At 49.6% G+C, this 22,547-nt stretch overlaps 1 long non-coding RNA gene across 12 annotated transcripts in view; it reads left to right on the top strand.

Moving 5' to 3' along the window:
• The first annotated feature begins 7,641 nt into the window (after positions 1 to 7,641).
• LOC124107612 (uncharacterized) overlaps positions 7,642 to 22,547 on the top strand; it is a 33,632-nt gene continuing 18,726 nt past the window's right edge. For 5 of the 12 annotated variants that reach the window (XR_009228760.1, XR_009228759.1, XR_009228758.1 and 2 more), the window contains exons 1-3: positions 17,237 to 18,983; positions 19,762 to 21,546; positions 22,024 to 22,168. This is a non-coding gene — a long non-coding RNA (uncharacterized LOC124107612). The other 7 variants (XR_006856476.2, XR_006856477.2, XR_009228764.1 and 4 more) reach the window with 7 other exon arrangements.

Here is a 22,547-nt window from a genome sequence, read left to right on the forward strand (position 1 = left end):
AGAAACCTTCCAATCAGAGGCTGCGTTCTCTCACACTCTCTCAACTTAGAATCAGGGTGGAAATAGCTCTGAAAAGGATTGCTAAATTTTTTAAACAAGTTATTTTTTTTTGGGGGGGGGGATGACAAGGGTGGTGGTGCTGGGGATTGAACCCGGGGCCTCAAAGGGCCCTGTGCATGATCAATATGTGCAATAAGCCAAAGTGCCAGACCTTCAACAAATATTTGATGGTAAGATGGCCTCCACGGAAGACCTTTCTTAAAGTTAATGTCATGTAATAGCTACTTGGGGAGCTGTGCGGTTGTGAGCTCTCTGTCACAAGAGGTAACAAAGCAAAGGTTGGATAAGCACCTCTGTCGGAGAGCTTATTGAAAGGCTTCCTGCATGGGCAGAGGGCGAGGAGTCCTTCCAACTTTGAGATTCTCAAGGCACCTTGCAACATGTCTCCAGGAAGTCCCCACAGTATGTCTTAGTCTCCTGTTCCTCCATAGAGCAGCTGAGCCAGAGGGGTTAAGTGAGTTGCCCTAGGTCAGACCCAGCCGTGGGAACAAACCGAACAGGGATGCTTCTCCTCTCATGATTTCCAATTCACAGCTTATTCCGCGCCAGTCCTGGGGGTGGGCAAGGTCAGACGCTGCAAGACCGTTTTATAGATGTGGAAACAGAAGCAGAGAAAAGCTAAGTGTCTTGCGGGAGGCCAGACACCAGGCAGTAGTTTTTCTGACTCCAAAACCCAGTCTTTGCAAACCCCCTGGGTTCTGGACTGATCCCAGGGATGGAGAGGCTGGGGGGAGCCTGGGTTGCCATGGTGACGCCCTTCTCTTGCCAGCGTTCAGCATCGCACCTGCATCTGTGTGGTAGGGACGGACCTGAGCAAGCAACCCACATCGCAGCCATCACCAGGGACAGCGCTCCCGGGAGGTGGGGAGCCCTGCAGTGCCAGCTGGCTCAGCGGCAGTGTTTCCCCCCAGGGAGGGTGTCGCTGACTCAGGGGCAGGTTATGAAGCAGGTTTGGACACCAAGCTGTTGGGTCACTGAGATCTCTCCTGCAAGACCGGTTGGGATAGGGAGTCAAACCAGGATGGGGACACTGTTTTGGGGATTCTTAATGAGCGTCTACCACCTTGCAAAGGTCAATGACCTTTCCCAGTGCCTGGGGCCAGGAACCCTGATTCAGCCGTGCCTGGCTTCTGGCAGAGGCACAGAGGCACCGCTGGGATGGTTGAAATGATATTTGTTCTTGACACACAGATCAGACCTGCTCATGGTGGAAAAAATAATTTTAGAAAATGTAGATAAGCAAAACAAAACAAAAAAAAAAAACACCAAAATGTCTTAGAATTCCTCCACTCAGAGATTACCACTTGGCCTCTCTTCTTAGACTCTCGATTTTATTTTTATTCTAACTTATAGGAAGCCATGCTATGTCCACTATTTATGATTTGCTTTTTCCAACCAATATATTGTGTTTTTTCCCAGTCAATAAATATCTACTTATAATGTAATTTTAAAAACAGTGTGGAAAGCTTTATAAGATTATACCAGTATTTATTGAGCAGGTCCCCTACAGGGGGTTTGGCTAATTAGTTTGTTTCCTTTTTTCTTGGCTTTTTGACCTTTCTAAATAATGCCGTGATGAACAATCTCAACCTAAATTCTTTGCCCAAGTCCTTAATTGTTTTCCTGAGGATGAATTCCTAGAATGCTGGGTCAAAGGTATGCATTTTTAATACCTTGCAAGGCTTATTCAATTGTGGCTTAGTATATTATTCATTTCCTGTCAACTCTCAGCTATTCAGGGGTGGGGGCAGGTGACAGGGAGCAGCCAAGACAATGGAAACAGTACTGACGTTCCCAAAGAACTTATGTCTGAAAATGGTCCAACCTGGAAATTAGCAATGCCACAGCCCGAGTCAGGTGGCCAAGGGGGGACAGAGAGGCAAGATGTCTGATTCTCCCAGTCTGGGGCTCGGCTTCAAATTCTTTCTTGCTGTTTACTTGAGCCACGAACCAAAGGACACCTTTCTCTCTGCATCTTTGTGCTTCTCTCCAAGTCTCTGTCTCAATCTTTGGAGTCTCTGACTGTATCCCCTGGGTCTCTCTCTCTCTCTCTCTCCTCTCTCTTCTACTCCTTCCTTTCCCCCTCTCTTTTCCCCCCTGGGGGAGAAATAACGAAATCTTCTGGTCAGACAGTTCTCCATTGGTAGAAAGCAAGTGTTCAGCACAGTAACTGCTGGGTTCTGAGAGGAGGGATAAATTTAGCTCACTTCTCTATGCATCTGTGTGCTTTCCAGAACCTTCTCCCACTTAAAAATGCCTCCTTCCAAGCTGCAGGCTTCCGGGCTGTGGGATGCAGGGACCCACAGTGACCACAGCAAGGTGTCATTCAAAAGTAGCATCCCTGGCCTGATATGTCCTGGTCAGGAAACTCAAGATTGGCTGCTCACAGCCCCAGCCCACACTAGTCACGTCCATTTCTGCTCAGAGGAGATACTCCCTCTCTTCTCAATGGCCGCCACTGTGCTTTGCCCATAGAAACCTTCCCTCCAGGCTGGGAATCCCCCAGGGGCCATGCTGTCTGTGCCACCCAGTGTCCTGGGACATTTTATGGGTGCTCAGTGTGTGAACAGAGGAAAAACAACACCTAAGGGTGACAGAGATGTTCCCAGGGAAGAGATACTTGACTTAATCACCCAATAAAAGCTTGGAGCAAGGTCATCCCTGATAGATGGATAAGCAACAGAATTAACTAAATAGATCCGTGTGACCGACTCACCAGGTTTTATGAGTCTATTGTGCCAAGAAACTTCAATGGAAAAATAAGGAAAGAAGATGCGGGGCAGGGAGATTTGCAAGGGCACTTGGGTTTCAACCACTCGGGAAGTTTCATGCTTTTCTGTGACCACATCTATTTCTTGGAAAGAGCTCAGGCAGATTTGGTTCCAATCCCAGCTTCGCCACATGCTATCTGGGTTAAACAATTTTATTCAACCTCAATTTTGCTTTCAGTAAAATGGGGGATAAGGATCCCCACTTTACTGGGTGATGAGGCAGACAGTTTTTAGTAAGTATTCAATATTGATTAGGCCAGTGATTCCCCAAATGGCCATGGACCAGCCTGCTGGATGTTTCTGACTCTGGACCGTCTAGTCCCAGTCCCAGAGGGGGTGCTTCGTCAGAGCAGCCCAGCCGCATTGGCTGCACCTCCTGTTCTGTCAACCTGGGGGACTAGTGTACAGGCTTGCTATGGGAAGCGAGGGCTAGAAAAATCAATGAAAGGAAAGAAAAAGGATAGGAATAATCTGGTATGTGTTTATCTTCTTTAAATGTGCAATGCTTCTCTTCTCTACAAGGGCAAGAATGGGCTCGGTCTGGTCACCCTCTTATCCCCAGCATTCCTGGGACATAGATAGTCACTTAATAAACACAGATGTATGCACGAATAGGGAATAAATAAATGTCAGCAATCGAAGGACCCTGAGGCCCGGAAAGAGAAGTAACTATTCGAGATGAGTTAGAAGGTAAAAACCGAGGGCTTCTCTTCCCCGCCTCCACACGGCCTGGCCTCCTGCTAATTGAAAAATCCTAGAAAGTCTGGCATTTAGAGTCTGGCAATTTAAGCTGCTGGGTATCCCGTTCCCAGGGCCCGAATTAGGTCTGCTGGGCGGGATGGATCTGCGGTGGAGGATGGGGCTGCAGGGCCCCAGGTCTAGGTCTCGGCGGACTGGTAACCTAGCAACAGCCTCCAGCTCATCCAATCACCGCAAGGCACCACGCCACCGGCTCGCTTGCTCCCCCCACCCTCTGCATACACCCCCACCCCCGATAGCAGCGCCAGTGATGCACGCAGGGGAGGTCCGGGCCCAGCAGCCCCACGGGAAGGTGCCTGTGAGCATAGCATTCCCAGGAAAGCCCTGGAAATTCTCAGAATCCCTGCATGGAGAACCTGGGAGGCTGCGGTTCCTACCTGTTCCCAAATTGCAGGCTGAATTCTCGTCTGCATTTTCCTGTGGGTATATCTTGACTACCCGTCTCCTCTATAATAATAATTATTATTAATATCCTCACAACAGTGGTTTTCCCAAGCAGGCTTTCACATTTATAATCTGTTTATCCTCACAGTGACATCTAGCCCCTGAGGGGCAGTGACCTCAGTTTATTCACATTTTATTTCTACCTGACACTGTAGAGGCATGGATTTAAAAACAGTTTGGCTTAAAGCTACAGTGTCACTACTGGAAGGTTCATAGCACCTTCTGGGCAGCAAGTAGTCAGGGAGCCCTTTGTTCAAAGAGATCTAAAATGGAAACCCAATATATAGAACACCTGGGCACATGACTTCAGGGGTGAAGCTAGCTGGGGTCCTACACCCTGTCCCATCGCCCCCCTCGCCTCCTTTGGAAGTCCCTCAAAGGCCAATAATTTTAAGAAGCAAGGTCAAAACTACTAATCCAGACTATTTCTCTCATTTTACAGGTGGGAAATCCAGCCCAGAATGAAGGTTGAGTTCAATAAATATTGGATGGATGGATGGATGGAGGATGGAGAGACCCTAGATTACACAGTCTATGTTGGCAGAAGCAGAACTAGAATTTATGTGTGAAAACTAACATTCTCCTGTTCTGTTCTGAATGCACCATAGGCTTTAGTCAAAAGTAAAACAGCTCTGACCTGTTTAGTACTTACAACAAAACGAAATCAAAGCAATACTTTTTGTGTGTCTGTGGATAGCAACAATCCTCCACACAGACCTGACTGAGGAATTGAGCTTAAAAACTTGGATTATTCTCCTGTCAGGTTGCGGTGGGAACAGGAGCTCCTCTGGCAGGTTCACCTCCTGGGTTTCCAGCAACCTGTCTCCAGGCCTCTTCCCTACCTCAGGTTCCACCCTGTCCCAGGGAGCCTCCTCCTCAGAATCCAGGCACAACCTCCCCACATTCGTTGCACGGGGTCTTAATGATCACTCCAAAGCGAACCAGCTAGACAGGGAGTGTGTCTAGAAAGTTCTCTGGGAATTCATGATATTCTTAGGGCCACTGCCCCTCTTATTTTCTCCTGGTTTTGGTTGGTGGGCCCAGAAGTCCATCTGGGCCCAGATTCTCCCCGGACTCCTGAGGGGACACTGGCACGAAGCAACAGCTGAGAACACGTCACCCGCCTACTCTTGGCATTCCTTGGTCTCGTGTGTGCAATCAGGGACCTGCAGGTGAACCTTTGCCATGCAAGACATCAACTCCCAGCACCTCCTCATCCGGGAGTCTCTCTAATCAGGTGCCACTGCCAAGATAGGCCCAGGCCTCCCTGCGGAACTAGGGTTCCGCCTCTCCCACAGCTATGAGAATTAGGGCTCATTTTTTGCTGATGGGAGTGATTGACAGCCACAGCTGCCTGAAGCTTCTGTTGGGGGGATCTGCTGCCCATCTTTCAGCCCTCATGAAACCACGGGCCTTGGTCCTACCTCGGCTGCTCGCTGCTCTCAAGGGCTCCCCTTTTTGGTACCTCCTTGGTGCCTGCCACTGTGCCAGGCTCTGGGGCCTCATCACCCCATTGAATCCTCATGACACTCCTTTCAGGTAGTACTGCAGTTACCTCATCTTCACAGATGAGGAAACCGAGGCTCAGCTGATCACCTGCCCAAGATTATGCAATGGGAAAGCTGCAGAGCTGGCCTCCATGTCCCGAGGGCCCCAGAGCCAACGCTGTTCCCATGATGGTGGGCTTCGGCCGCCAGGGACACTCCCTTCATCCCCCAGAGCCTCCCGTTCCCACTGTGAGGTGACGGCCCCTGGGGAGCTGCTCTTCCAGGGTTTGGTAGGGTCACCTCCTTAGACTACAGTGGTCCTGGAACCTCTCACTAGAGCACCAACCAGAACCCAAATCCCATCTCCTCACAGGGGCTCCTCAGGCTTAAGGCCCTTTCCCAGCTCAGGTCAGTGTCTTCTCTGATCAGAAAGCACTTTGTGCAAAATCCCTGCCCCACTACTTTTATTTTTTTTTTTTTTTGCCATCTCTCAGACCTTAACCTCAGCCCAGCTTGAGATCGGCCTCTTCCATAAAGCCTTCCCTGGTCTCCCCACTCTTGGCTCTCTCCACTTCCCCTGGACAATTCATCTGGTGCTTGTGATTTGCACAGTTTATCTCAGGCTGTCCTGAGCCGGGGGGAGGGGGCTCCGGAAAGCCACTTGGCCAGGGTCCAGTGGGGCAAACCACAGAGCCCTTCGTCCATCAAGCCTGCTTCTAACTCTTGCCCCACGTGAATGGACATAGACCCTGCGTTGGGCTGGGAAGTGGAGGTTTCCTTATGTGGCAGAGTCAGGAGGACGGCATTGGGTCCCTCTCAGGACCCAGGAGTGAAAACATAATTGCCACAGCAACCCAAGAAGTCTGGAAGTTTCTTTACCACTTGTGTTTTGCCCACAGAATAGGAAACGAAGCTCAACTATCTTTTCAGATTTGATCCCAAAGTGAAGCAAAGAAAACAATTTTTTAAAATATTTATTTTTTAGGTGTAGATGGACACAACACAATGCCTTTATTTTTAATGTGCTGCTGAGGATCAAAACCAGGGCCCCACGCTTGCTAGGCAAGCGCTCTACTGCTGAGCCACAACCCCAGCCCCAGAAAACAATTTTATTATAATACTAAGTGCACTGGTTTAAAAATGAATGCACTAAATGCAGTATGGGGTCCTGGGTTAGGTCCAGGGAAAAAGAAAGGCTGTTGGTAGAAAAACAGGTGAAATTCTAATAAAATCTGCAGAATAGTTAATAGTAATGGACCAGCACTGGAGTCTTGGTGTTGACAGGTGTACTGTGATTATTTCAGGTGTGAACTCAGGGAAACTAGGTGTAGAACATACAGAAGTCTGCATCCTTACTTAACTTTTCTGTAAATCCAACATTATTTCAAAATAAAAAGTTAATTGCTATGGGCTGGGGCTGGGGCTCAGTGGTAGAGCGCTTGCCTGGCATGTGTGAGGCACTGGGTTCAATTCTCAGCACCACATATAAATAAATAAAGGCTCATCGACAACTAATATATATGTATATATACACAGATATATAAAAGTTAATTGCTATTAAATTTTCAAAAACCACAGATAACAAGCAAGGCTGTTATACACACAGTGCCTGGTGCTCAGAGGCTCATGCTAGGAGCGTCTGTGCCCTAGGGAGGTGCTTTCCAAATGGATGTTCCTCCTGTGTGATCGACATACGCAGAGCTTTGCCAGGTCTTCCATCCAAGTCCTAATACATACAAAGGATTATTTGGGGGAAATACACCTTTATCCATTTGGTTGGAGAGATTTAAATGTATAAATGTATAAATGAGTGAGTTGGAAGACACTGAACCCAGTGTAGTTATAACCACACAGTGACACCATCTCTATAGCATTTTATAAAAAGCCCTTGTTGTATTTGTCATGCCACTTTAGTTCACTTTCTTGACCAATGTGTAAAGGAGTGCTTGACCTCTGGAGTTTAGCAAGAAAGCAATCATGGGGCTGGGGCTGGGGCTCAGTGGTGGAGCACTAGCCTCGAAAGTGTGGGGCACTGGGTTTGATCCTCAGCACCACATAAAAACAAATAAAGATATTTTGTCTATCTAATATATATATATATATATATATATATATATATATATATATATATGACAAAATAAAGCAATCATGTTGCTTAACAAAGCAACTTCTGAAATCGTGATTAGAGAGGATGTAAACCCTAGGAATTTAGAGGAATTCCCAGGGCTGCCTCTGTGGTATCAACCTGAGAAGATGATTTAATCTCTCTAATCCCTATTTCCTCATTTGTAAAATGATTGTAAATGTGGTACCTGCTTAATAAGGTTGTGAGGGAATTAAAATAAATGGTGCGTTAAAGCAGTTAGCACAGTACCCGGCACATTCTAAGTGCTGGAGGTTCTAAATACTTGGTAATAGCTATTATTACCATGACGGTAGAATGTGAATGGGAACAGAATATCTTTTTTGCAGGAAAACACTGCCATCTCAGGCAGATAAATAACTCTGGCTCTGGGGATGATTTTTAATGAAGACATTTTGATTCTGAAAGTGTACTCAGCAGCCAGGACTGAAATCCAAGTTACATCTGGGACACACACACACACACACACACACACACACACTCAACAGGAATAAATGGAGGTTCTCATTCATGTCTTAAAGAACACTGGAGAGACTTTCAGCCTCAGCAATATGGTGGGCTGAGCTAAAAGGAACCTCCGCAGCTTCTGGGAAAACAGCTTAAAGCTCAGATTAAAATAAAGTGCAAATAAAATTGCAAGTCATGGTTGAACTCATAAAGAAAGGAAAGAAATGAAGACGGACCAGACAGCTGGTGCCAAGAGAAGGAATGACGTGCCTGGTGACTATGGGGCTATGATCGGACCAGAAACTGGCAGGGCCGGACCATTGGTTGGAAGCTGGGTCAGAGGGGTGGGGTCCAACAGACCTCTGCTTGGACCTGCCCACACTGCTGGACCACTGAAAGGCACCAGTGGCTTTGGGTGAAAAACCAGTCAACCCCCCAAAACGGAACCCCCCAAAGCTGCATGCCAGCATTACATGGAGTTTAGAACTTAAACTAATAACAACCTCCGAAGGAATTAACTGGAAACTTGGTCCCAAATTGGTGATGACCCTGGGGTGCCCCGCCTAGGCCCACACAAGCCAGCTCTGATCCAGCCTTCCACCGCTCAGGCCACACAGAATTCCTACAGAAAACCCAACTCCTCTAGCAGATGAGCTCACTGTTGCAATCAGAAACGCATTAATTGGGCCCAGGTTGGATTCTAGTCGTGTTGGTTTGTTTTAATGTGTTTAATAGATTTTCTAGGATATGGTTCAGTTCAGTTTGAAAATGTTCTTTACCTGTGCTTTGATTTCAAGATAATCGTCTCTCCACTTTCTGACCCGTGAACTCAACATCTGGGTGTCTAAAGCCTATTGTGACTTATTTTGTGACTGATATTGGCCTGGCACGGCACCAGGGGTGCCCATTTTTTGTCCCTCACTGAAATGTCTGAGTTATCAATGGGTAAACAGAAGGTGAGGCGGGTCACTGGCCACTCAGGGACCTTGGGCACTCGGTGGCAGGGCCAGAACTCCAGCCCTGCCCTCTCCCTTCCTGAGAATTGGGTTCTCCATCAGACCTGACGGTGTCTCATTCTCCAACTGAGTGATAAAGACAGGCACGTGGATGACCAGGGAGAGGAATGACCAAAGCCAAGGTCCTCAAGAGTCACCTGGTCTTCCCAGCACCCTCCCTGGAGGCCCACTGGATGCACTGCCCAGCGTGTACCTGAGCCACCAGCCATTGACAGTAACTTCAGCCACACTTGGCTCCAGGCCCCGGGAGGCCTAGGATGCCAGGAGCTGCCTGGGCAGCACCGGAGCCAGGTTGGGGGCTGGTTAAGACCTTTGCCGTGTCCTCTGCCTCCAGGGAAGGAGTCGTGCTGGGTCCTGTGGGGCCCCCATTGCCCCTGACTTTGCAAGGCCCATTTGAAGCCTGTTTGCTGTCCAGAAGAAGGAGCTGGCTTCCTGAGAAGGCAAGCAGGTTTATTTGTGTGGCCGGCAGCGAGGGCACCTGCTGGCCTCAGCCTGGAACTCTCTTCCCTCCACCCACCTCCCAGAGGCCGACCCCGACCAGCCCACCTGAAACTGCACCCGGCATCACCTCCCACTGTCACCCTGCCTGGTGTCTCCCTAGCACCCCCCCCCGGCCTTCTGTGTGTTTAGTTGTCTGTGGCTTGATTTCACCTACAGAAGGTCAGCCTCCTGAGGGCAGGAACCACCTGTTCTGCTCAGGGCTGGATCCCTAGAGTGAATGGATGAATGGCCCATTTCATCACAGCCAGATAGACAGAAACCGACCCCCAGCCTCTGTGCACCTTAAAGGGATTAGGGCTCAGAAAGTGGTGCTTTGGGTTTACTGTTCCCCTCAAAATTCATGTGTCAGAACCTTATTTCCTCAATGCAGCAGGGTTGGGAGGTGGAGCCTAGTGGGAGATGTGTGCGTCACGGGGGTGGAGCCCTTATGAATGGATTAATGTCTTTATTGAGGGAATGGGTTAGCTATCTATCTGCAGAGTTCAGTCTCTTTTTCTCTCACACACTCCACTTCCCACCATAAGTTGAAGCAATACAAGGCCCTTACCAGAAGCCAAGCAAATGTTGGTGCCATGCTGTTAGACTTCTAGAACCATGAGCCCAAATAAACCTCTCTTCTTTATAAATTACTCAGTCTCAAGTGTTCTCACACAGTGTCTAAAACCTGACCGAAACAAATGGTTTTCAAACTTTAAAAAAAAAAAAAAAAGCTAAAAGATTTTCTTTAAATTAATTTAGAAAGAGACTCCATGTATGAGATAGACAATAGCAGGTCTATATTAAGTTGAAGCCAGGGCTTCAGGTGTGTCCTCCTCCTGATTTTCTTCCCCATGCACAGAACTCTGGTACTTCTTGGAATAACAGTTTGAAAACTATTGACCTAAGTGAGGTCCATTTCCATCTAGTCACTTCCTCTACCAGAATCTAAATACAATCACCTGAAAAACGAGGGAATCAGATCCATGGGCCTTCCTTCTTCAACATCCTAGGGTTATATGTCACATCTATAACTGAAGAATATTCTCCAAGAGCCAGGCAAACCCCAAAATAGGAATCAGAGCGATGCATTCACTGTCACCGCCAACAGACAGCAATCAAGCAGGTCTTGTTCTACGGGCAGCACGTGGGAGCCATGGGGCCCAGCAGATGTGACTGACCAACCCTTCATCTAGTTGATGAAACGAGACAGAACATTTGAAGCAATCAGAACAGGACAGCAGCCAGTGCTGGGGATACGTGGACGGATTCTGTGGGCAAACTGGACATCACAGCAACGAGAGAAGGAGCCGGGTGAGGTGGGTGATGTCAGCCCCCGCTGGCCCACAGACTGACTTGATCCTGTGGTCGTGAGTCACAGTCTTGGCCCCAGGAAGGGGACAGAGTGTCTCCATCATTTTAGATGACCAGTTATGGTTTGTGACAGAGACTGCTAGCTGTCCCCAATGTTCATTCTCCCCGCCTTTCAATGAACCCCCAATGGCTGGCTGGACTCGTGGCTTTCCAAAGCGACATCTGCATTCCCAGCCTCCTGTGCAGTCAGGTAGGGCCTGTGACTAAGCTTTGGTCCCTGGGATGTGGGCCGCCAGGATGCGCATCATCTCTGAGTCCTGCCCAGGGAGGGAAGGGGTGTGCCCTGTGTGCCCTCCCTTTCCCCTTTCTGACTGCTGGAATGAGGACATGGCCCTCTGGGACCCCAGGAAGAGGCCACACCTGTGAGCAAGGTGATGGGAGGGGACTGGGTCCTGACACTGCACAGCGGCCACACCAGCTGTGGGGGGCTGAGGACAAAGTCTCCAGGGCCAAGAGCCCCCCTCTGTCTTGGTGAAGCCTCTGTGGACCCAACTAAGGCAGTTGACCATCAGCCCCTCAGGTTTGATGCCGAGAGCTTCTGCAGCCCAAACCTGGGGGCACCACTGCCTCCCAGAGGGAGGCTGTGGGAGGGGAGGCTAAGTTGAGGATGGTGGAGGCCGAGGGGTTCCTGGAACCAGAGGGGGAAGAAGGGGTGCAGGGAGCGTGGCTTCTGGGGCCAGGCCACCATAGGTTGGAACCCTAACACCCTCATTGCTAAACTCCCCCAAGAAGCCCTCGTGAGAGTGATGTGCGTGGCCAGTCGGGCACAAGATCCAACTGCAGGAAAATTCTGTAGCTTTTGTTCTCAGAATCCAGAGAGCTGTCCTGAGGTCTGCGCCCTTCTGGTCTTTGGGGCAAAGACCGGCCACCCTACAGCAGATGGATTAAGGGCCTGATGGCAATTGGGAGGGCCTGAGAGGAGGGGACACGGGAGGGGGGCCTTGAGGATAGAGAGAAGGAGCCAAGACAGAGGAGTGAGGGGATGAGACCTCTAGAAGAGGGGACAGCGTGCACAAAGACACGGGGACACATCTTGCCCTTCTTCTGGACCTAGAGAAGGTTCAGAGGAGAAATGGCTGGGTTGTGAGAGTCTCAATCCGGTCAGTGGATTCAACCCCCCACGGGATTAACTGGGCGGTGACTGAGGGCTGGTCGGGTGTGGCAGCAGAGGTGGGTCCCTGGGGTCGCGCCTCCGGCATATGTATTTTGTATCTGGTGAGGGGAGTCTCTCCCTGCTGCCTGGTCATCACGTGAGCCACTTCCCTCCCCCACACTCTTCCGCCATGATGTTCTGCCTCACCTGAGCCCTGAGGAATGGAGCCGGCTGCCTATGGACTGAGACCTCTGAAGCTGTGAGCCCCAAATAAACTTTTCCTCTTCTACAGTTGTGTTTGTCATGTTTTTTTAGTCACATAGCAAAAAACTGACTAAAACTCAGCTCAGTCCTGCCCTCCCCTCCCCCAGCAGGGGACCAGTCACTGCACAGCTGCCTGCGCTGCTCAACTGTGTGCTGCATCCACACCAACCAACCTGTGCCCCCCCGGGGCCACTCTGCAGGCACACCCCTTTATCTATAGAGAGAGAAATGAAAGCTCTGCAGAAGCAAAGCCAAGAGAAGGTACATGCAACTTCTTTGTGAGTTTTAGGTTTTTAGATTTCCAAATAAAAATGATCTAAAAACCTCTCTACTAAAACAAAGCAATGTTGGGTACATAGAGATGACATTTGGTTTTTCAATATAGTCAACTGTGATAAAGGACATAGAGGTTTGTTATATTGTTCTGTGCAATATGTTTAAAAATTTTCCATATTAAAAATTTAAAAATGGACATGAATGTTCACAGAAGCATTGTTCATTATAGCTAAAAGTAAAAACAAAGCAAATGTCCATCATCTAATGAAAGGATACATAAATGTGGTATGTCCATTCAATGGAATATTACTCAGTCATGAGGAGGATTAAAACACTGACCCCTGCTACGACCCGATGAACCTTGAAAACATTATGCTAAGTCAAAGAAGCCAGAAACAAGACCACATATTATATGACTCCCTTTATAATATATGTCCAGAGTAGGTAAACCTGAAGAGACAGAAAGTAGATGAGTGGCTGCCAGAGACTTGGGGGAATGGAGGAGTTAAGAGGTGACAGCTAAAGAACATTTCTTTTGGGGATAACTTAAATGGTCTAAGATGGATTGTAGTCGTGATTTCACAACTTTGTGAATATGTGAAAAATCACTGTGCTATATATTTTAAAGGGGTGAATTGGATGGTATGTGAATTATATTTCATTCAAATTATTTTTTAAAGTGGTGGGGGAAGGGGAGAGAAAGAGAAACAGCCACAGGAGCCTCTGTACCACACGACTCCACAGTTTCTCAAAGCGGGCTGTGTGGGGATGGGCTAAGGGGACTTGGAGGCCAGCCATTGGGCCTGCTCACCTAGAGGACCTCTCAGAAACCCATCCAACCCAACGCTGCTATAGAGAAGCTGTTTTTCTCGACCCTGAAAAAACCCACTTCCCATTAATAATCAGATCCAGAGACGTGGCTGGTCCAGTATGTGATGGGTTGTTCCATGAGAGGCCCCACCGGCTCACCTCCACCGCCTGCTCAGACTCACGGAACCTCGCCCAGTGAGAGAGCTTGGCTTTCCAAAAAGGACTTGGTCTCCCCCTTGACCGCACATGGGCACCACCTGGGGAGCCTTCGTAGCCAGGGATGCCGGTGCTGCCCCAGATTACTTAGTGAGGGGAGACCCTGGCAGTGGAGGTGATTCTATGTGCAGTCAAGATGGAGAAGCATCGGGCTGGGGCTCAGCGGCAAAGCGCTGGCCTAGCATGTGGGAGGCCCTGGGTTCGATCCTCAGCACCACATAAAAATAAATAAATAGAATAAAGATATCGTGTCCATCTACAACTAAGAACTATTTTTAAAAATCTCTAGGAGAAGAAGAAATAAAAGATTGAGAAGCAACAATATAGGGTCCTGATGAACAGTTTTCCATTGAATGTCAGTGTCAAAATGAAAAGAATGTCAAAATTGTGACCCAGAGTATGCTGACTATCCTGTCATGACGGCTCCGTTTAGACTTATGTTTACTCAGTCACAATATAAGCAAGGCTTTGTCACTGTGGGTTTCAGGCCATGAGCTGGAGACCTCGGGTACCTGGAGCAGTGGCAGGGGGCCTTGCAGCCTGCTCGGGCCTCTCCGGGGCGTGGCTCTCTTTCTGGAGGCTTTCCCACCTGGGGCAGCCGTCCCTGGGCCCAAGCCCACCTCCCTGAAACCCCAACTTCAGCTGACCTGCTCTGTCCCCCACGCAGTAACACCATGCTGCCGCACAGAATGGCTTTGTCATGTTGTCCTGCCGCGTTCTTGCTCAGAGGCCTGGGTTCCTGCCCAACCTGCCTCTACCTGTCTAGCTTCCACTCACCCTCCATCACTAGCTCATCAGTTAATTCCAGGCGGCTTTCCATGACTGGAGGTGTTTGCTTATTGCTTTGCCTTTTAATTTTCTAATATCCAGTTGGAACTTTGTTGTGTGTGTGTGTGGGGGGGGGGGCTTATTTGGTGGCTGCCTTCAAGTTCCAGTAGACTGTCATCGCCTTGAGGGCAAAGCAGTTTCTTTTGGTTTGACATCTTTGCATCCTTGGCAGGACCTAGTATATGCTCAACTATCACTGTGGAAAGAAGGGAGGGAGAGAGCAAGGTCTTGCCATGCGATTTATATGGGAAGAAATGTACAAGCAGTAGCTTAAATAAGAATGGGATTTCAAGTCTACCGAATATCTATTCTTCAGTAAGAAAAAAGTTATTTTTCAAAATGATACAAGTTGTATTTTGGAAAAATACAAGTTGGAGATATTTTTTTAATTCTAGTTCAGATTGGAAATTTTGGAAGCCCACTAGTTGTCATGGAGACCACCATGTTAATCAGGTGGTCATCAGGTTAATGAATGAATGAATGGACATTTGCTGCATCTCTGGTGAAAACCAGGCATGAACTGAAATCGAATTCCAAGCATGTATGGTTTTGTCAGGATGAACTCAACTATTATGTACGACTACACTGCTCTAATGTAAAAAAGAAAGAGGGCTGGGGTTGTGGCTCAGCGGTAGAGCTCTCCCCTAGCACATGCAAGGCACTGAGTTTGATCCTCAGCACCACATAAAAATAAATAAATAAAATAAAGGTATAAAGAAAAAATAAAGAAAAGAAAACCAGGCACTGTGTTAAGCACTTTACCAAGGGTTTCAAGCCTCCAAATCAGCCCTGTCACAGAACCGGCCAGTCAGGAGTTGGACCCTTCACTGAGTCAGCTTTCACAGGGACAAACAGCCTCAGGACAGAAGAGCTCAGTCTGGGAACAAAGGACAGAGATGTGTCCTTGAGGGGATAGTCCCTGGAACCAGGAGTTTAAGAATTTTGTTAAAAAAAAAAAGAGACTAAGAGCCAGATGTGGTGGTGTAGGCCTGTAATCCCAGCGACTCTGAAGGCTGAGACAGGAGGATCGTGAGTTCAAAGCCAGCCTCAGCAAAAGCAAGGCGCTAATCAACTCAATGAGACCCTGTCTATAATAACATACAAGTAGGGCTGGGGATGTGGCTCAGAGGTCGAGTGTCCCTGGACTAAATCCCCAGTACCAGAGAGAGAGAGAGAGACACTAAGGGGCTAGGGTTGTGGCTCAGTGGCAGAGCACTTGCCTAGCATGTATGAGGCACTGAGTTCTATCCTCAGCACCACAGAAAGAAAGAGAGAGAGACACTAACTCTGGTTACAGGCATATAGCATTACTACTTATGCATAAAATACCAGATGATCTACTGACAAACTTTCAGAACTCTCGGGAGTGTTCAACAAGGTCCCTCAAAACAAGATCAGTATGCAAAACCCGTCAACCTTCCTTTTATCAGTGATAGTCCATTAGCTCTGAAAATGCCTCAGAAAAAAAAAACTCGTGGCAACAAAAACTATAAGACCCTCAGAAACAAATCCAATAAAAGACACAAAATCTTTACTGAAGGACAAAAAGACCAGAATAGAGAGACAGATTCTATTTATAAATAGGAAGAAGCACTTTCAATCAAGATCCCAGCAGAGTGTTTCTCAGGGTAGGACAAGAATAATAGAGGAAGCTGGGCACGGTGGCGCACGCCTGAGATCCCAGCACTCTGGAGGCTGAGGCGGGAGGATCACAAGTTCAAAGCCAGCCTCGCAACTTAGTGAGACCCTGTCTCAAAATAAAAATAAGACTGGGGATGTGGCTCAGTGGTTAAAGCAACCCTGGGTTCAATCCCTGGTGCCAAAAAGAAAAAAAAAGAATGAAGGCAATATTTGCAAAATAAAGAAGAAGGAATAGGAAGGGCTTGCCATATGAGATGTGTCCTTATTATACAGCTATGATGTTTAACACAGTGTCATTTGGTCCAGAAATTAGGCCACTTAGACAAAGAAACTTTGAGAGACTCCAAGGACAGTCTCATAGGAATGCAGGCACTTGAACACACCTAAGGCAGTGTTCTAAGTGAGCAGCAAAGTAAGGAATTGGGTCTTTCCCTCATCCTACATACAAAATAAACTCCAGATGGATGAACCTAAATAGGAAAGACTTAAAATTTTTGAAAGACAACGTAGAAGCAACCATGTAATGAAGGTTAAAAAATACAAACTGTAAGAGGAAAAGCTGTGTCCATTTGACTTTGTGAAAATTTCCTGAGTGACAAAATATAGCACAAAGAAAATGGCAAGCCTCATAGTAGGGAATCTAGGTGCAAGGCTACAGCTGATAACCAGTGTAAGAATTCATAAGGAACACCTAGAAGGTAAAGAAAAGGGTAACTCAGGAGCAAAACCCAAACAGGGCAAGGTCATGAGCTGGCAAGTCACAGAGGAGGAGGGTCGGTGAACAGGTAGAGGCTTACCCTCACGAGCAATCCGGAAGCCAAATCCCTGAGATCATTCCAGGTGTGTTAGATTGACACAGAACTTTCCAGTCTGACACTACCAAGGAAAAATGACTCTGGGGGCGACAATTAGAGCTCCTACAGGCTTCTTGGGGTTAAATTGGTACAATTATTTTGGAGAGTCATTCAGCTAGATGGAGCTGATCCAGAACCTGCTGTCTACACAGCCAGCATGCCCGCCCTGACATACCAGCATGACTTAAAGGGGAGAGTGTCGACTCTGGCCAGACTGGGTTCAAATTCCAGCTTTTCCAAGTCCTGCTCGTACGACCTCAGGCAAGTGATGTGAGCATTTCGTGATTCAGTTTCCTCCTCTATAAAATGGGATAATAACCGTTTGCACTGCAGAGGTTGTTGTGAGGACTGAATGAGTTAATATGCCAGAGACAGAGGACAGCGCCTGATACAAAGGAAGGGCCAGTTACTAGTAAATTACCCGGCAGTTCAAGTGCCTGAACCAGGCTAGAGGGACGTGGATGAGTCTCACAGGCCCTGAGTGGGGGGAGCGAGGCCCACCGCACCTCACCCATTCCCTGAACTTTGCATCATTAGGAGCAGCGCACATTCTGGACCTTGATCCCACAGAGAGGAGGCCTGTTCCCAGGTTTCAGTGAAAAGGGTCCCTGTGGCCCACTGTTGTCACAGGCTGGTCCATTGGGTGACAGAGGCACGAACTGATTCACAGAGAACTCTGTGCTTAAAAATGATCTGAGGGCTGAGAGACAGCTCAGTTGGTAGTGTGCCTGCCTCGCATGCACAAGGCCCTGGGTTCAACCCTCAGCACCACACACACACACACACACACACACATACACACACACAAAAGATCTGGAACAATCCACGCTGACAGAACAGGCCACAGGAGGGGGAGTGGGATTCGGGGCAGCAGACTGAACAGAGGCTTTCTCTCCATTCTATATACTTTCCTGTTGTTTGACTTTCACTTATTCCTTGTGAAAGGTGAAAAATAAAATATCATCTTGCACACACGAGGTCCCCAGTCAATGGGCATGGCTACTGTTCTAAAAGCAAATACTTCTAGCCAGCAGAGAGTGAGGTCCTAGCAGGGAGGCGCCCTGCTTGCTCTGGGGTAGGGCTGCTACCCCTTCCTCCTCACCCGGTGCAGCTGGGCCTTCAGCAGGTCTCACGGCTGTCCCTTCAAATCCAATCACTCTAGCCGTCCTCCTGGCCAGCCACACTCATCCCTCAACTTAGTTTCTACCTTGCCCAGCTCAGAGAGTGGACAGGTCCCAAGCGCCTGCCCACATACCAGGCGCTTTTATGGGCCGTTCACTCATGTGAGCCCACTGAATCCTTAAGCAGCCCTGGGAAGGAGCCATATTCAGATCTGCCTTCTACAATGAAAACACGGAGGCACGGACAGCTCTAGTACTCTCTTCCAGGTCCCAGGTCCCGGAACAGCAGGGCTGGACCCCATCTGTAGAGCACATGCACATGCTCTCTGCCACCTGCCCACGCTGTCTGCATCCCAGCATGCCAGTGCTCACAGGAGCCAGATAAAGTCAGAGCTGGCTGCAGTGGCCACCTGAGCTGGCCCAGATGCCCCTCAATCCCCCCTCCCACTGTCTTCCTCCATCCCCCAACACTAGCCTCTGGGCTGTTTCTCTCTTTACGGCAGGTCACTGCTTGGATGTCACCTCCCGCTAACCACTTATAGACCCCGGCTAAGTGCAGTGGCAGCCTGTAATCCCAGCCCTTCTGGAGACTGAGGCAGGAGGATCACAAGTTCAAGGCCAGCAATTCATAATTTATCAAAGTAAAAAATAAAAAGGTCTGGGGATGCAGCTCAGTGGTAAGAGACCCTGGGTTCAATTCCCAGCACTACCATTACAACAAATGATAATAATGATGTAAAACGAAATATGGTCCCCACTTCATCCTCTGTCCCTGTCCTGTTGTAATTCATTCTAGATTCTATCACTTCCTGACATTACATTAGAAGCTTTCTTGTTTGAATGCTTATTATATTTCTTTCTTTTTTTTTTCCTAGAATTTCTGCTCCATGAGGACCTGGAAGGTGAGCAAATGTCCCTGCTGCAGCCCAGTGGCCAGGGGGCCCTTGGGAGGCGACTGCTCCAGGCGTGGCTCTGTGGTCCTCCCTCTGGGTTAGCAGGGTGGCCCCTTCCTTCTAAGGACCATGGATCAGCAGGGCAGAGGGTGAAGTGAGAGCTTCCATTTTCTGCCCTGACCCCTGATTTCCAGTCTCTCCCCTCTGGTCCCCTCCTGCCCTGGCCCCCACCCTCAAGTCACATCTTTCCGGCCACCTGGAAAAGGGGAAAGATCCATCCTCACCTGATAGGTCTGACCTGTCACCCCTCCCAAAGGTATTTACATTTGAAAAGAGACCACAAAACCCTACCTGACTGTGTCCTGGCATAACTCCTTGTAACCCCCCCACACTTTTTTCCCTTATGGTGTTGGGGATTGAACCCCAGGCCTTGTGCATGCAAGGCAAGCACTCTACCAACTGAGCTCTATCCCAGCCCTTGGCATGACTTCTGACACAGGATATTTGAGAGCAATTCTGTCTTTCCCTCACCCTGGGCCCTGAGTCACAGGGTAGCTCACAGGTAAGGACATTGAAGGAGAAGGAGAGATGCTGGGTCCACACTCACCCAGCGGGTCAAAGGCTGTGACCCCGCAGACATCAAAACTGCCCACTGTCCCACTGACCCACCTCCTCCTTTCCTGCCTCCCAGGCCTGGCTTTGTCCCCAAAGCATCTCCAAAGCCTCCTCAGGCTCTGCTTGGACACCTCCCTCCAGAACAAAGCCCTTACCCATCTCGATCCCACAGATGACCAGGGCTGCTATCACAGCACCTGCTGACGTCCCTGCGAAGCGATGGGCTGTGTCCAGCATCCGAGGCGCCAGATCCCGAAGGGCATCCACAACCCCAGCCTGGTAGTAGGAGAGGAATCCACTGCCCGAGAAGGAGATGGAATGAGGGGTGTCTGGGTCCCCCTTGAACACCTGCTCTTCCATTGCCTCAGCCTCCGGCCTTCCACAGGAAGGAGGGACCACGGTTCAGAGCCTGCTCGCCTCAGCCTGGCCTGCCAATCCCTGTGGGAACTCGCTGTCAGCTTCCCTGCCAGCCCAGAGCCTGGAATGTGGCCGTCTCTACTGGGTTGGCCCGGGGAACCCACGGGTGGTTCAGACAGCTACCGCCCGGGCCTGTTCAACCCTGCCAGGTGGCAGTCTCAAAGGTTGGAAAGGGGCCTCTAACTCAGGATCAGGTGCAGAAGGTCCTCCAAATCCATGAGCAGGGTCCTGGTCCTGCGACCCTGCGGCTGGCTTCACTGCCTGGCTGGATCCATCTCTGGCACCGGCTCCCCAGCCTTCTGCCTGTCTCTGGAACACCTAGGAGTGTTCACGGCTCCCTGACAGGGCCATGCCCAAACAGGAGGATGCCACTCAACCCTCCACAAGAGGCTTTACACACCCAGTTGCAAAACCTCTGCCAGTGGATCCGCGTGCGCCTCCCTCTTTGATGCGCTGCTGTGGTGTAGGAGTCACAAGCCACCTCCCTCTAGGACAGCATCCCCTCCCCCCAGAGGCGAGGCTGCCCGTGTGGGACACCCACCTCCCACGCTCCTCCCGCCCCTTGCCCCTCCCTGGCTCCTCCAGGCTGTGTGGTTTATGGGATGTGCTTTATAATTATTTTTATTTGTTCTTACATAAGCATCCCTTTATTTATTCACTTGTTTATTCTCATTCTCATGTTAGGATCGCCACAGGCAAAACTGTAAAGGAAGAGAAGTTTGGCTTCAGGGCTGAGACCACCACACATTTCCACCTCTGAAGTCCTAGACCCCTTGGCTCTAGGGCAGTACTCTCTCACTGATCTTTCAGGCTACCTCTAAGTGTGCAGGAAGAAACCAACCTGAAATCCAGATCATTCTGAGTCTTTGGGATGCTCTTCTTCCCGCTTTGAAATGAGAAGCTGGAGATGGCAATATTTAATCCCCAGGATGAACAGCTTGGAAGGTCCCCTGTGGGTCCCCTGGGTCAGGGCAGAGATGTTTTGGCAAGGGAGATGGTGCGTGGGGACCAGGTTAGCTACAGGGGTGTCCTCCCTCCCTGGAGGATGGGTCTTCTTTAAAGGCCCCCAGATTTCACCACTAAGCACTAATGTGGAAAGACCACATCTCTCCACCTCTCCACTCCCCCAGACCACAGTGGCAGGGGCAGAACTACAGTGGAGACAGCAAGTCCCCACCCACTTCCAATGGAGGCCAGCCTCTGAGGAGGAGGAGAGGTCAATGCCTTCTCTGGTCCTGGGAGCCTCACCAGCTCTGGTGTCCTCCTGGTCTAAACCGGACTTCCACATTGAGGGCAGTGGCTAGGATTCAGTTAGGAGGGCATCTTCTGTCTTGTATTGATACAATTACCTCAGTTTCGGAAGAGAGCTTTTGATGAGACATGTGTGCAACAGAGAAAGTGTGTGTGTGTGTGTGTGTGTGTGCCCGCGTGCCTGCGCGTGCCAGCAGATACAAGGCAAACATCTGGGATGAAGACTGGGAGTGTGACAAGGTGGCCATTGGCTTTCAGAACAGCAGACCCCCCTTCCTGGGAAAGTCAGGTTAGCCGCCCCCCCCCCCCCCCCCGCAATCTGTGGGGCAAGGCCTGAGCCCGAGCAGAAGCTCCGCCCCCTAGCTCAGAGACAGGCACACAAAAGTGGAAGAACCAGAGCCCCGTCCAAGGCAATCTGTAATTAAGAACTCAATTGTGCAAGGCTGAGGAGGCTGCCGGCAGTTAAGAGGGGAGGAGAGCAGTGTGGGCTGACCATCAGCCAGCAGTGTGAGGAGCTGTGGGCTGGGGGACTTAATGAGGATGGGAGGAGGGACGGGTTGGGATAAGGATCATCATGAGCTCCTTACAGAGGAGGGAAATGTTGAGGGGCGCAGAGTCACAGGGTGAAAGGCTCCGCTCCGCTGTCTCCAGGCAGTGGGATCCCTCTGATTCTCCACGCCTGGTTTTCCTAGTCTGCTAAGGAGACAATAATTCCTGTGCTCCGCGGTAGTAAAGCGGAAAGATAATGGCTGTAAATGCCTGGCAGGTGGTGTGCCTGTCATCAGAGAGTAGTAAAGTCCAAAGCCTCTGGAACCGATGGACCTGGAGATAAGGTGGAATAACAGATTGAAAGAGGAAAGCTGTGTCCAGGAGCCACACGCAGGGGGAGCCTGGAGCCTCCTGGGACAGAGGTGAGAGCAGGGCTGGAGAAGGAAGGAGGGCCGTGGCAGCCAGGCCAGGGTGGCAGCTGAAGGAAGACCAGTTAGTGAAGCCATTGCCACAGAAGACTCCCGGGAGTGGGGAGGCTGGGTGGCTGGGCAGGGTGAGTCACAGTTGATGCTAGGATTTGGGGATTTGGGCCCGAAGGTAGGGAGGGGCAGGCAGCCTTTGTCAGACTTGGAGAAACTGGGGGTGGGGAGCGGGGGATGGGGGTGATTTTACTTATAAGACTGTCCAAAGTTGGCAACCAGACGTGGCAGGGATGGCTCCAGAGTGAGGGACAGGGACACTGCCATTAAGCGGGTGGAGAGGCAGGTGGAGGTGAGCACGAGGTCCCATTGAAGGCAAGAT

This window comes from Marmota monax, unplaced genomic scaffold, assembly GCF_021218885.2.
Source record: "Marmota monax isolate L192 unplaced genomic scaffold, Marmota_monax_Labrador192_F-V1.1 WCK01_AAM20220418_F8-fsc00789, whole genome shotgun sequence".
In the NCBI taxonomy this organism is placed as follows: Eukaryota; Metazoa; Chordata; class Mammalia; order Rodentia; family Sciuridae; genus Marmota; species Marmota monax.